The sequence below is a fragment of the Periplaneta americana genome, chromosome 1 (assembly GCF_040183065.1).
Source record: "Periplaneta americana isolate PAMFEO1 chromosome 1, P.americana_PAMFEO1_priV1, whole genome shotgun sequence".
Lineage (NCBI taxonomy): Eukaryota > Metazoa > Arthropoda > Insecta > Blattodea > Blattidae > Periplaneta > Periplaneta americana.
The window spans coordinates 103424481-103437583 of record NC_091117.1 but is presented as its reverse complement, the minus strand read 5'-3'; the positions used below and the strand labels follow the sequence as shown (position 1 = coordinate 103437583).

Sequence of the window (13103 nt, the reverse complement as noted above, 5' to 3'; positions counted from 1 at the left end):
CGATCCCGGGCCAGGTCGAAGACATTTAAGTGTGCTTAAATGTGACAGGCTCATGTCAGTAGATTTACTGGCATGTAAAAGAACTCCTGCGGGACAAAATTCCGGCACATCCGGCGACACTGATATAAGCTCTGCAGTTGCGAGCGTCGTTAAATAAAAAATAACATTTTTTGAGGTTTCCCAGTATTAGCTTTTTCTGCACATGATTTCTTTCGTCATCTTTCTTCATAGATTTACAGTCTTTCTTACTAGAATAAGCAATAAAATACAATTTTTATAAGGAAAAACATTTTTTTTATGTTGGTGTGTTCCATTTTATACAGAATATTACCACTTACAGCATGTATGAGTATATTCTTGATTATTGTGTATCTGACAAAAGAAAATCTGCTGTTACTCCTAAGCAACTGGAGGTCCCAGAATATTTTTTTCTCCTATTCATGAAGAAAGGATGGTACACACTTTTGTGAAATTTAAATTAAAGACACTATTTTTATAAAATAAAATACATACTTTTTAAAATGCAGTCGTTAATCATCTTAAATAGTAACTAACATTAACATATTTGTATTTATGCCAAAAACAAGGACATTTCAATAAGCTTTAAAAGACGTTACTTACTTCAGAGCCTCGAGTTCAGAGTTATTCACAAAAATATATATTGTAGTAACATTTTTATGTTGAAGTGGTGATTTTTTTAACGTCCTGTAACTACAAAACCAAACATCAGATTACCAAAACTACCCACATGACATAGTTTGAATCTGCTCACCAAGTTTAAAAAAAAAAAAGACAGTGTTGATCAATTTTGTTGCCATAGAATATGAGTAGGGAGGAAAGGAACTGACCACTCTATCCCATTATCTCCTGGCTTAGTTGCCTCGAGTGATGCCTTATTGGTATCATTTGTGAGATTGAGACCTGTCTTCGGACATTTGACTAAACAATAACAGGGTATGAGTTTTCAAGGAATGGCCCCAATTTATATTTTAAATAAGAACCAAATATCTTAAAAACCAGGCAACAATCTTATATTCTTTTAGAAGTCCAATATCATTCTTTCTTGGCACCATAATTGACACGATTAAAATTTAATATAACTACTCACCCTCTTATCTGTCTGTCTAGGTTTGCTCCCACTTACCAGAATCAAATAAAAAACTCTGTAGCTGCTGTAGTAAAGTCAAACCGATTCATGTTGCAATTTAAATGGATCTAATAATAGCTTTAACACAGTTATATAAGAGGCGGAAGAAGAATCGAATATTTCAAAACAAGGAAAGGATATACTGAAATCATTAAACTTTTTAACAAGATACACATAAGGAGAGATTAAAAAATTCCGTTCTTTTGCACTTCTTTGGGTTTTATTTTTAACCTCATGCTTCCATTAATTTACTTATTTCACTTCATGCATTATCACGGGCATAATTATTACAGAATACTTTTGTGTTTTGTCTTACAATAGCGGATAATTCTGAACAAGATTTATTATTTTTTCTTCGTTCATATTAAATTGTAATTCTCTGTATATGTACTATTTCAGCAGTAACTTTCAATAAACAAATTACACTACCAAAAATAGATATGGTTTGTTTTCTCACGAAGGCTTCACAAGAACATACAATCATAACTGAAACAAGAAATTCTGTTCTGGCATGAATTCCATTCAGTTTAGTTCGATTTGACGTGCTGTTTCCTGCTATTTCCCATTTAAATACATTGTGAAAAGAAATTTTGTTCAATTCGATTCTGCTATGTGGGATTGGGCCTTCAGTCTATCTACTTATACTCATATCTAACATACTGTAGTATCAGAAATAGATATAAAAACCTTAATCTTATTTCTTTTGTTCGCTCACAACATGAATAATAATTTGTAGCTTTTCTTTTACGAAAATAACTAGTACAGTGCTCATAAAACAAATTTTCAGAACTAAATCTGAAGAAGCACGATCGTGTTAAGACTTCTTATAATTATTTTATACGAAATAAATTGAATCTAATATACTGAATGGACCTGTATTATTTCAACACACATTTAAACTTATTAGAACCAATACTATTTTCTTATTATACTAAGTAAAGGAAATTGTGTTTAAAAACTATATTGCTGATGCTGATTTATAACTCTTTAAGTAAATTAGGTTTGTGTTTTCTTTTATAAAATTTCATACTTTTCCACGAGACCTGTGTGAAATATCACTATTGAATTGGCAGTTATGTGTACTTTTTATTTAATACAAGAACGGATTTTGCGTCTATTTAGTACCACTTTAAACTCAAAATGAGAAAAAAATATAATTTGTTGTTTACTCTTAAACAAAACAGTATTTTATTTATGCAGGTACAATTAACAGCACAATAAAGCATAAAGGTGGTTGCCATATTAGAGCAACTTTAATTCAGAAGTCAGACATTAGTCATAAGAGAATAAATTATCTTAAGACATGAATGAACATAAATCAGAAGTAATATAGTGTATGCTGACGAATCATATGTCATGTTCATAGAAATCATGGACTAACGAAAAAGCTGTCTTCTGGCTCTAGTTTCAAAGACAAAGACTAATAATGGCACGTGCAGGAAGTGAAAACGAATTTTTCCAAACATAGTACTTAGGCCTATGTAGAAGGCTCATAAGGCAACAGGAGGTTCATCAGGTGAACCAACAAAATTACGAAAAATGGGTGCAGGGATCTTAAGAAACAAAAACAAGATGGAACCCAGCTTGTACTCGTTGTAGCTCATCTGTTAATGTGACTGCAATGTTCTCACTCATCAAAAAGCTCTCGAGAAACACTTTTCAAAACTTGATGAGTTATCAACTATCCCAGTCCATAATTTGATTCAGTTCATAAAAAATATTGAACTATTGGACTGATAGGGTATTATGAAGAGGAAGCACAACAGACATTTTAGGTCGTAGTGCTAGGGCTGTCACAGTTCTCCTCTCCCATTTAAATTCAATTCAAGCATTTGATGATTCTGAAAAAACTGTTTAATTATGAAGATTTTTTGTGTTTTATTTGGCAGCATTTTCAATATTATAGTCAAAGGCTTATTTTGTAGATAACGATCTAATCCTAGGCTCCAACAGTTTAGGAATGAAGATAGGCCTATTCTAGTAATAAAAATGTACAGTAAAATTCCTCACCCAATTAACCGGCATTGCCAAAACAACAGCACTTTTGGCTGGACCAAAAAAAAGTTTAAATCTGCTGCACTGCCACAGTTTGGGCCAGTTTTCTCACATACACATACCCAGGGTGCAAATTAAGATTCCTGATGAGGTGGGGATAGAATCCTTGATAGAGAAATACCATACATAAAATTATTATTATCCTCGTTCTATACGGCTCAACACTTGGAACTCTTGAGGCAGGATACTGTTCAAAGCCGTTAGCGTATTTTCTTTGACATCATCCACATCACTGAATCGCATTCCTTTTAGACATTTCTTCATCCGTGGAAACTAAAAAAAGTCCGACGAAGCCAGATTGGTGAGTAGGATGGATGAGGCACAAGCACCATGTTGTTGTTTGTCAAAAACTGTCAGACCGTCAGAGCTGTGTGGGCTGGAGCATTGTGGTGGTGAAGCAACCAGTTCCCATTTCTCCACATTTCGGGCCGTTTTCGTTGCACCCTCTCATAATCTTCATAACACATCCAAATAGATATGTTGGTACACAGTTTGTCCTGGCGGAACAAACTCTTTGTGGGCAATGCCATTCACATCAAAAAACAAATCAACATTGTTTTCACATTGGATTGCACTTGACGTGCTTTCTTGGGTTGTGGTGAATTTGAAGTTTTTCACTGGCTCGATGCTTGTTTTGATTCTGGATCGTACCCATAGCACCAAGACTCATCCTCAGTCACAATTCTTTTAAGAAAATTTGGATCGTTCTGCACTTCACTCTTCAAGTTGTGGCAAACTCTCACACGGTTTTCTCTTTGGTCATCTGTGAGCAAGCGAGGAACAAATTTTGCAGACACCCACCTCATGTGCAAATCTTCGTTATAATTCGCTGGACCGTGCTCCATGACAGGTTCGTTTGCTCAGAAACTTCGTCAATGGTCTTTCGACGATCTTCATCAATTGCAAATTTGATTTTGGCAATGTTTTCGTCATTTCTTTTTGTCGAAGAACACCCGGGACGTGGCATGTCTTCAGTTGACATTTTGCCAGATTTGAAACAGGAAAACCACTCGTAGACCTGTGATTTCTCCAAAGCATCATTATTAAAGGCTTGCCGAAGCATCTCAATGGTCTCGGCTGCAGTTTTCTCTAACAGAAAACAAAATTTCATACACACTCTTTGTTCCTTGTGGTCGGCCATCTCACTCATCGCCAAATGGTTGAAACAGGAACGCAAACAACACAGCACCACAAACAAACCACAGCTGTATTTCTAGTTTTATTGTCAACATTTGATTGAAAAACGCAAATATTTTAGAGCAAGGAAAATTTTCACTCGTCACAGACATGCAAATGAATGCTTTTTTTTTTTTTCCAAGCCCTGATTATCAAGGAACTATCACGGATAAATTAAAAAAAAGTGACTTGAATTGAGTGATGTCGAAGCAGCAATTAATTTTTTCTGAATATGTATCTGTGGTATAGGTTTAAATGAAAATGTGCTGTTTGGTAAATTTCTCCTTGTAAAATAAAATCACATTTGAGTAATAAAAAATGAAACTAGTGGACAGATAGTTCTTGTGATTTCCGAAGTCAAAATCCTCCATTACAAGACCTTATTATAGACCAGTACTGACAACATTACAAAACAAAATATCACCAGTCTTTGCCCAGCACTTGAAAATCCTGCAGAGATTCGTAAATACAAGACATAACAAAAGCTTAACCTAACCTATCACAAATTCGTATACAGGGTATCCCATTTATCTTGTGCACCTATCATTAACTTTTTTTGTTTGGATAGGTATTGGAATTTTTGTTTTTGAGTGTTATGTTAGAACAAAGGGCTAACATGAGTGTGGAGATTTGGTGCATGTAACTACATTATGCTTTGAGAGTCACAGAAGATGTTCCAAATGGTGACCATTCACATTAATGCACATTCCCTGAAAGACCATATGACTGCCCTGCACGTTGCTGGCTGAATGGACACACAAGCCTGTCGAATGTGTTACTGCATGTCGTCTGGTGTTGTCAGAATGTTCTGGTATACACTGTCCTTTACAGTTCACCACAGAAAGAAGTCGTGTGGCGACAGGTCCGGAGAACGTGCAGGCCACTGTACGTGGATTGAGGAGTCGGCAATTGTTGTAGTTTGTTTATATGTTAAGACAGCAAACACACAACACACGACGTGTACGGACGTCAGTCGTTTTTCGTTTTGTGTAAGTCAATGCACAAGATGAATGGGGCACGGCAACAAACGGCATATTCTGATGTCATTCATTTTGCATTTTGTTGTTATTGATCGGGAAGGTAACATTGTGATACATTTTGAACTCGTCTTAATGTGTGTAATCTATGTAACATGATTAAAGTACGTAGTGCTATTTGAAAAATTGATGACGTCACATGTGTCTTGTACCATAATATAGTTACATGCACCAAATCTCTACACTCTCGTTCTAACATAACTCTCAAAAACAAAAATTCCAATACCTATCCAAACAAAAAAGTTATAATAGGTGCACAAGATAAATGGGACACCCTGTATGAATCATTCCATGTTAACTGGTCTTGTACCGGTATCCTAAAAAAAAAAAAAAAAAAAAAAAAATCCATAAAAAGTCTACTGTTAAAATACTCAACATAACTTAGTCCAGGAGACTTGGATACATGGCATTTTAAAAACAGCACAGTTACACTTTGTTAATTGATAGATAATTTCAATCATAGTTTTGTTTCCTATGTTGGCTATAGTGGGAGTTCACGGATCTGACCAAAGAAGGAAAGTAAGCTTCTATTGTAATTAAAAGAGTGAAACATCCCAAAGTTATACATAAGTGTGGACAGTTTGTTTTTGTTTGAAAATTATTAATTTTCACAGCAAAATCAAACAGTAAAACTTTATGATTGCATTTGTTTCCTTTTATATCTTTAATTAGTTGTATTTTCAGATGTTTGGAGAAAATAATAATAAAATAATTGAAATTCCATATTTTAACTATTTTGTCACACCCGTAACATGTTATAAATATTCCGTGTGTCTTGGTCAAACACAAATCCAAGCTTAAAAAAGGTAATCTTGTTCTAACAATCTTACAGATACAGAAAAAAAAATGTCCTACTCTTTCAGACCTTACCAATTACCAAAGTTACTGAATGAACTACATCAATGTGCAATGTCAATGGAAAATTTTGTCACACCTGTGACATTTAGTCTTTCCCCTTCTTCTTTCTCAAACATATGGATTTCATAATTTATGGATCAAGAACTAGGTAATTAGAGGTGTATACCATAGCTTTTTCAACTGCCTATAAGACAAGAAACTGACATAATCGTGTTTTAGTCAGTTTAACTAAATATGTCATGCCCGCCACAATGGAATGACCCATATGCAAGATGTAACAAAAGCCTAAACCAACCCAACCTTCATGGATTCGTATATGCAAGGCAATGAGTGAGTGTACACTAGCGTGAAACTTTCGTAATGTCACCAAAGTTATGTTGGTATGACTAAGAAGAAAGCTCTCAATACTTGAAGGTGTATAAGCGGAGTACAAGGAATTAACTCTGCGCTAGTTTAGCCAAAGAGTGGAATGTAACTTTCCCTTTCACAAGGCTGGGTAGCAATATCCACATCAATATTGATAAAATTAAAAGAATGTTTGATTTTTGTTGTGTATTTCTCGAACAAGGCATATGTTGAGTGCATCTTCAGCATAACAGAATTTATGGTGGACTGAGGAAAAAAGTTGCCTTTATGCGGAAACACTTAAAGCTGTCTTAATAGTGAAGACGTGCTTTCATTATTAAATGTACTTATACTCGGAATTTTATCATTATCAAACTCAAAGAAAACCCGTTCTCCTGACAAGTAGCCTTCATGTGATTAGTCCCTCATTTTTCTGTGTACTAAATTCAGACTGTTACTAATAAAGGTAAATCATTATGCTATTAATGCTAACTACCTACTTTAGCTTACTTGCATATTATTGATCATTTTCTTCTTCCTCATTTCATGGGTTGAATATTCAGACTTCGCTTATTCCACTTTTTCTAAGGTCTTCCATGATCACGTCATTCTTTGGGCTCATAATGTAATATTTGTTTTTAAAAGTTAGTTTTCTAACTCAATATATTACTAATTCAGTGTTCTTCTTGTCGAAACTGGTAAAGGAAAATTATCACCACAAATACAGTCATCCTTTCCTTCAAAAAATTTTGCAGTGGTATACTGAATTAGACTATTATCTCACTCTTAACAGAAAAGTGGCTTTGATTGTTTTTCCCCTCTATTAACCTTCATTTATGTTGACATTATTTTACTTGTCAATCTTGCTTTTACAGTCCAAGATTCGCAGTAGACCTATTTCTTTACAATTGCGTTACTACATTAAGGTAAAAATTTGTATTTACGTACTTGGCTTCTAGCAGAGTTGTATGTACCATAGACAAAACAAAAATTGAGTGCCAATTTCACACCGATATAAGGGTGGAAAACTGCTGTGAAAGCAGGGATCAGCAGGAAGGTAAAGACAGGTGGGATCGCTCTGTCAAGGTGGAAGGGGTAAGTGGCAGGGAGAGGCAGCATATACATCTCATTTCCATGCATTTTCTTATTGATCACAGAGAAAAAGAGAGTTCTCGTAAGGTCGAATCTCTAATAGGTTAGGTTAGGTTAGTTTAGACTTTGGTATGCCTTGCACATACTCACAATTTTCTAAGAATATGCCCATCCTTCCAATGCATATAAGTCTAAACTTAACCTAGGCCTAACCTGTCACTGATTCAACCTTAGAAAAACTAGCTCTTTCTCTGTGATCGGTAAAGAAAAACACAGAAGTGAGATGTGCTGCCCTTCAGTGCTGCCTCCTCTTGCGCCTCACTCAAGAAATCCTGCCTGTCCACACCTCACTGACGACCTCACTTTCCACTCTTATCTTCGGTGTGAAATTGGAGTCTGGTACTTATTTTTTTTTTCGTATAATTACAATGCATCTGACTCGACTAGAACCCAAGGATGTAAATAATTTGTACTTTAATGTGATAATACAAAGAAAAGAAATACTAGATTCGCTTCCAAATAGTGGTGTTGGGAATGTTATGATTTTATAAACCTTGAGTGTTTCTTTTAGTGTTTTACCATTTCTTTCCAATATATCACACATTGTATTAAATTTATTTACTTAGTTAGTTAGATCCATTTTCTCGAGGTATATTCTTATTTTTCTAAGTTTCTGAAATGTGATACAAGTAATTGTTCTAATAGTAATTATTTATCAATATTTTCGATCTAACAAAGGACCTGCCCAGAAATGTCAATTTTTATAACTATATTAAAATTTCACCTGAGTCATCACAGTGGAAGGCAGAGAGGCTAACCACTCCACCACGGGCAAGGCAGTCTAAGAACTAATGTACTGAAAAAAAAAATAGAGTTTCTTACAAAACGAATATTGGTCTTACATTAAAATACGTAAGTTTATTATTATAAATTAAGACATGTGTAGGCTTATTTGTGTAACTGTTTCACAAACATTCATCAAAACACTTGACTGCAATATAAACAGAATAAATCAAATGTTTTATCAACAATTAAATTCCTGTTTAAAACTTGTTGCTCTGAAAAATAATAAATAATCCTTACATACTGCACTAAAATCAAGAGCCAATTAAAGTCTTTAGATCTTGACCATCGATCTATATACACAAAGCTCCCAGACATCTCGGTTTAGCTGGGACAGTCCCAAATTTCTAACATTTGTCCTCTGTCCCAAAAGAGTGTATCCAGGATGTCAAATGTCCTGGTTTTCATACAAAATATAAGATAATATTCTTTATGCTGTATTTAAAATTTTCCGATTTTTATCAGTATTTGATATCCAACTAGAATGAATTCTGTCCTTGCCTACACTCAATGAGAATGGGTTAGTATGAGCATGACTTCTTAGTTTTTGTCTTACTCTGAGAGGTTCTAATGCTTCAATAGAGGAGTTTTCTCACTTATGAACTCTCTTTTGACTGCTGAGAAGAATAGTCTCCACTGTAAAATTAATACTTATCCTAAAAGACATGTTACAGAAATGGGCTGAAGTGCACAATACTGGAGTGGGTATATGGTAAATGCATAGAAAACGCCAGCTGTTCACATATGCCACATCTCGTAGACATTACTGTTAACTCTGATTCTTTTATCTATGTTTGTTATAATTAGGCCTATGTTGGTTTTTGACGGTTTAGGAATAACAGCCTATAGAAGGGTTATGGCAAAGGCAAGCCTCCTGCTATAAGCCCCCGGCTGTATCGTAAATGCAATGAATATCGTCTTTGCAGGTAGAGGAAGCACTGATACACAAATAAATATGTCATTTTAGTACTCACCTTATATCTAATTCACGTCTTCATTCGTATTTTTGAATTGTTGATGTGATGTTTAGAAGTAGTAAAACACTATTAACATTAACCTATAAGATATTGTTCGTAAAATTGAAGCTGGTTTCACTGCTCACTGTTTACCAGTACCGTTGATTTCACTCAATGCTGGTTAACTCTGTCGTGTTATGGAAAAAGTCTGCTTAAACCCTGTTTTCAATACTCTGAATTAACATCGTTCTTGATGCCATCTAGTGTGGGGTTTATATTAATGATATGAAGGTGTATTTATGTTGGAGATTTGGAGGGTGTTCTCGTAACTTAACTTTGTAGCATAGTGGTTAAGCTACTAGTGTGTCGAGTTGGGGTGAATGTAGAGTATTCAACGCCCACTGAATGAATATTTCACTTTTATCACTGCCAATGTTGCGCTATAATCGTATATGCAAGGTAGGCTATAACAAAAACCTAAACTAACCAAACCTAACCTGTCAAAGAAGCAAAAGTTATACTAAATATGTGTAAAATTGGCCTAGGTCTCTATAGCAGGCGGGACATAAGTAACATTGACCAATGGGTTTGGCCACAAAATTGGTGTCTTCAGTGCTGAAAAATCAGTCGTAGTAAATGTTTTAGAATTACTGTACAATATCAAATTCAACAAAGCCATGATTTCCTATCTCACTTTAGTCTGCACATGTCACAGATATCTCACTTTAAATATAGGCCTATGCATGAATTTTTAGGCTTTCAGAATTAGACTTTTGGGTATTCCACCGTAGGACACCTGGACACGAATATCCAAAAGTCTAATTCTGATTGGCCTATACAATTTTATGAATTCACATAGCAAGAAATAGCTTGTAATGTAGTTATAACAGTTAACAAAAATATATAGCCATCATTGGACTGTTACGTTGGTTTACCCTCGTGTAGCTATCTCTAAAACATAGCCTATATCATCTTCATAAAAACAACAGCCGAAGAATAAGTGTAGGCTACATAAAAATTCTAATTAGCATTGAAGTACTAAATAAAGTAACGTGACATCACAGCTGTTAATTAATCTACGTAACTAGAAAAATTAAACTTAATATTACACTTACAACTTATGTAGAACGATCATGCAGCACAAAACACCGCAGAAATCATTGCAGAATTCGTAACGGCAGAATTATTCACGTAATTATTATTATGAATAAGTTTCCGCCTATGATTAACAAGTACAAGGATACCGAGATACCGTCAAAAACTAAAGCCAAATAGGCCTACTCCGATCACACTCTGCGCCGTATACTTTTAAGAAATTAAATTAAATGCGATACAGTATGCTTCTTAAAAATGTTTTCCACGAAAAATTAAATATCTAATGGGTAAATGAATGATGTTCTTTGTTTATAAACACTGTCTTCCTAACTATTACAGGACTACCTTAAGATCATATAACCAATAAAACTAAACATCGATAATACTCGATTGTATTTAAACTTCCAAAGATATGATAAATTCACCTTTGTGCGATAATACGTTCCATTTAATGAATCGAAAAGGTTAATGATCCACACTATATACGTCAAAAGAAAACAATTCTTCATTGGGGCTCGTGAAGTTTCGACTTTATTCACAATGCGACGTGGCCAAACCTCAGCTTAAAATTACAAACAAAATTCAATCACAAAGACAACACTATTATTTGTCTTTGTTGTACAATCATTTTACTAAACTCACGTCACTTGCATACAAATCTACAACAGCGCTATCAACTCCCACCCCTTAAACACCAATCGCAACTTTTTTTTATTGTATAATGACATACCTATTTAGGACAATAATGCAGTACCGAATGTATTCTCCGACTTTGCACATTATATACGTTTGCTTTAAATCGTTTCAGAATCAAAGGTGTAACATGTCTGAGAGCCTAGAATAATTATCCATTGAAGGACACCTAGTTTTCTTCTAAAATGTGTTTAAAGCGTCACTTCTGGCCTTCTATTCCTATTTCCACTCAGAATCGATTCTTCCCAACTACTCCATTATCTCTAAACCGCGTTCTAATAATCGCCATTTTACGTTCATGTCTGTGCGGCTTGCGGTTTTATAAAAGCGCTTTCTATTTAGTTTTTGAGCGGAGCGTTTCAGAGCCGAAGTCCGATCTAAACATTGTCCTCCATGTTTGCTTACAGTTTCAAAATTATATTTATATTATATTAACACGAAACAGAATAAAACGTACTAATACTATGCAAAGAAGCAATTAACCTTTTATTTTTACAGACATTTATTTTTAACCACTCAATAAATAACTGAAGTAAGTAATTAAAAAGCTGTCCAAATGGAAAGGAAGAAAAACACGTGTCACTTCTCGACGTGCTAAAAAGGAAAGGTTCCGTCCCATACACCATTCCAACACTGGCTATACAAATTCTTATAGGAGTTATCGTGCCAGTTCGTCTCTGCATACCCCCACCAGTAACGGTTGTTCCTTGGTGATGATCAATAGCTTTTTATGAAAGCTTCATCGCATTACGGGCAATGACAATAATAATGAGTGATATTATCTCTAATTAAACACATAAGATCTTATAATGCATACATTTAATATAACCATAATGACCTACGTCTCAATACCGTAATAGAGGTATGTCCATAAAAATAATAATTACAACTTGGCGAAATAAGATTATAGCCTACCGTATACATTGTTGCGAAGATATGTAGCTATCATATCTTATAATACATTTATTTAATGTAACCATAATGACCTACGTCTCAATAATAGAAGTATGTCCATAAAATAATAATTACAACTTGGCGAAGTAAGCTTATATACTGTATACATTGTTGCGAAGATATGTAGCTAATATACACAATACAAAGTAAATTTATCACTTGAATGTACCTGAATCCATTGGACTAAAATAAATGCAGTTACATACCGGTACACACATAGAACAAAATAAGTTAAAATAAACTACTACCAAAATAGTCGATACCAGAATATCTTATTTTAATTTAAGTAGGTAGGCCTACTACCTTATTAATGCATTCACATCTCACCTCTCCCAAAAAAAAAAAAAAAAAAAAAAAATTGTATAACTCTTTGAGTGGTTGTGGTTTATTGCGTGTATTTTTAACTTTATTATACGTTTAATTTGTATACGTCGGAATGATAAAAAATCTTTCATAATTGCTTATTCCTGTTCCTCATCTTAAAGCTTCAATGCTAATGAAGATCTATGGAATACAAACAATGAAATGAAATACAATTGCTAGATCATACTGGGAGTCAAAAACGCTAGAAGAAAATTATCCTTAAATGTACCATATTTATTTATGTTTTGTCTACTGATAATCGAACACCTGAGAACATGGCGAGTCCCTAGCCATCAACTTCTGGCTCTGAAGTAAAAGCCTTCTTGTCAATTCGAATTCATGCATCTAATCAAATGGACTAAGGTACGTATTTGCTTCAGTAAATTACTTTGCAACGATTTAGTACCGTACCGGTATATTAAAAAAAACTAAAGTTTAATTAAATACAGACAGGAGTATATTTCTGGCCTGGTGGCGCAAAGATACTAT

General features: G+C 34.4%; 1 protein-coding gene across 12 annotated transcripts in view; it reads right to left on the bottom strand.

Annotated features, from left to right (window-relative positions):
* Positions 1-11599, bottom strand: part of Gug (arginine-glutamic acid dipeptide repeats grunge) — a 257116-nt gene extending 245517 nt beyond the window's left edge. For 2 of the 12 annotated variants that reach the window (XM_069825184.1, XM_069825195.1), the window contains exon 1: positions 11335-11597. The gene's annotated coding sequence lies outside the window, so the exon portion shown is untranslated. The other 10 variants (XM_069825188.1, XM_069825191.1, XM_069825185.1 and 7 more) reach the window with 10 other exon arrangements.
* Positions 11600-13103: the final 1504 nt, after the last annotated feature.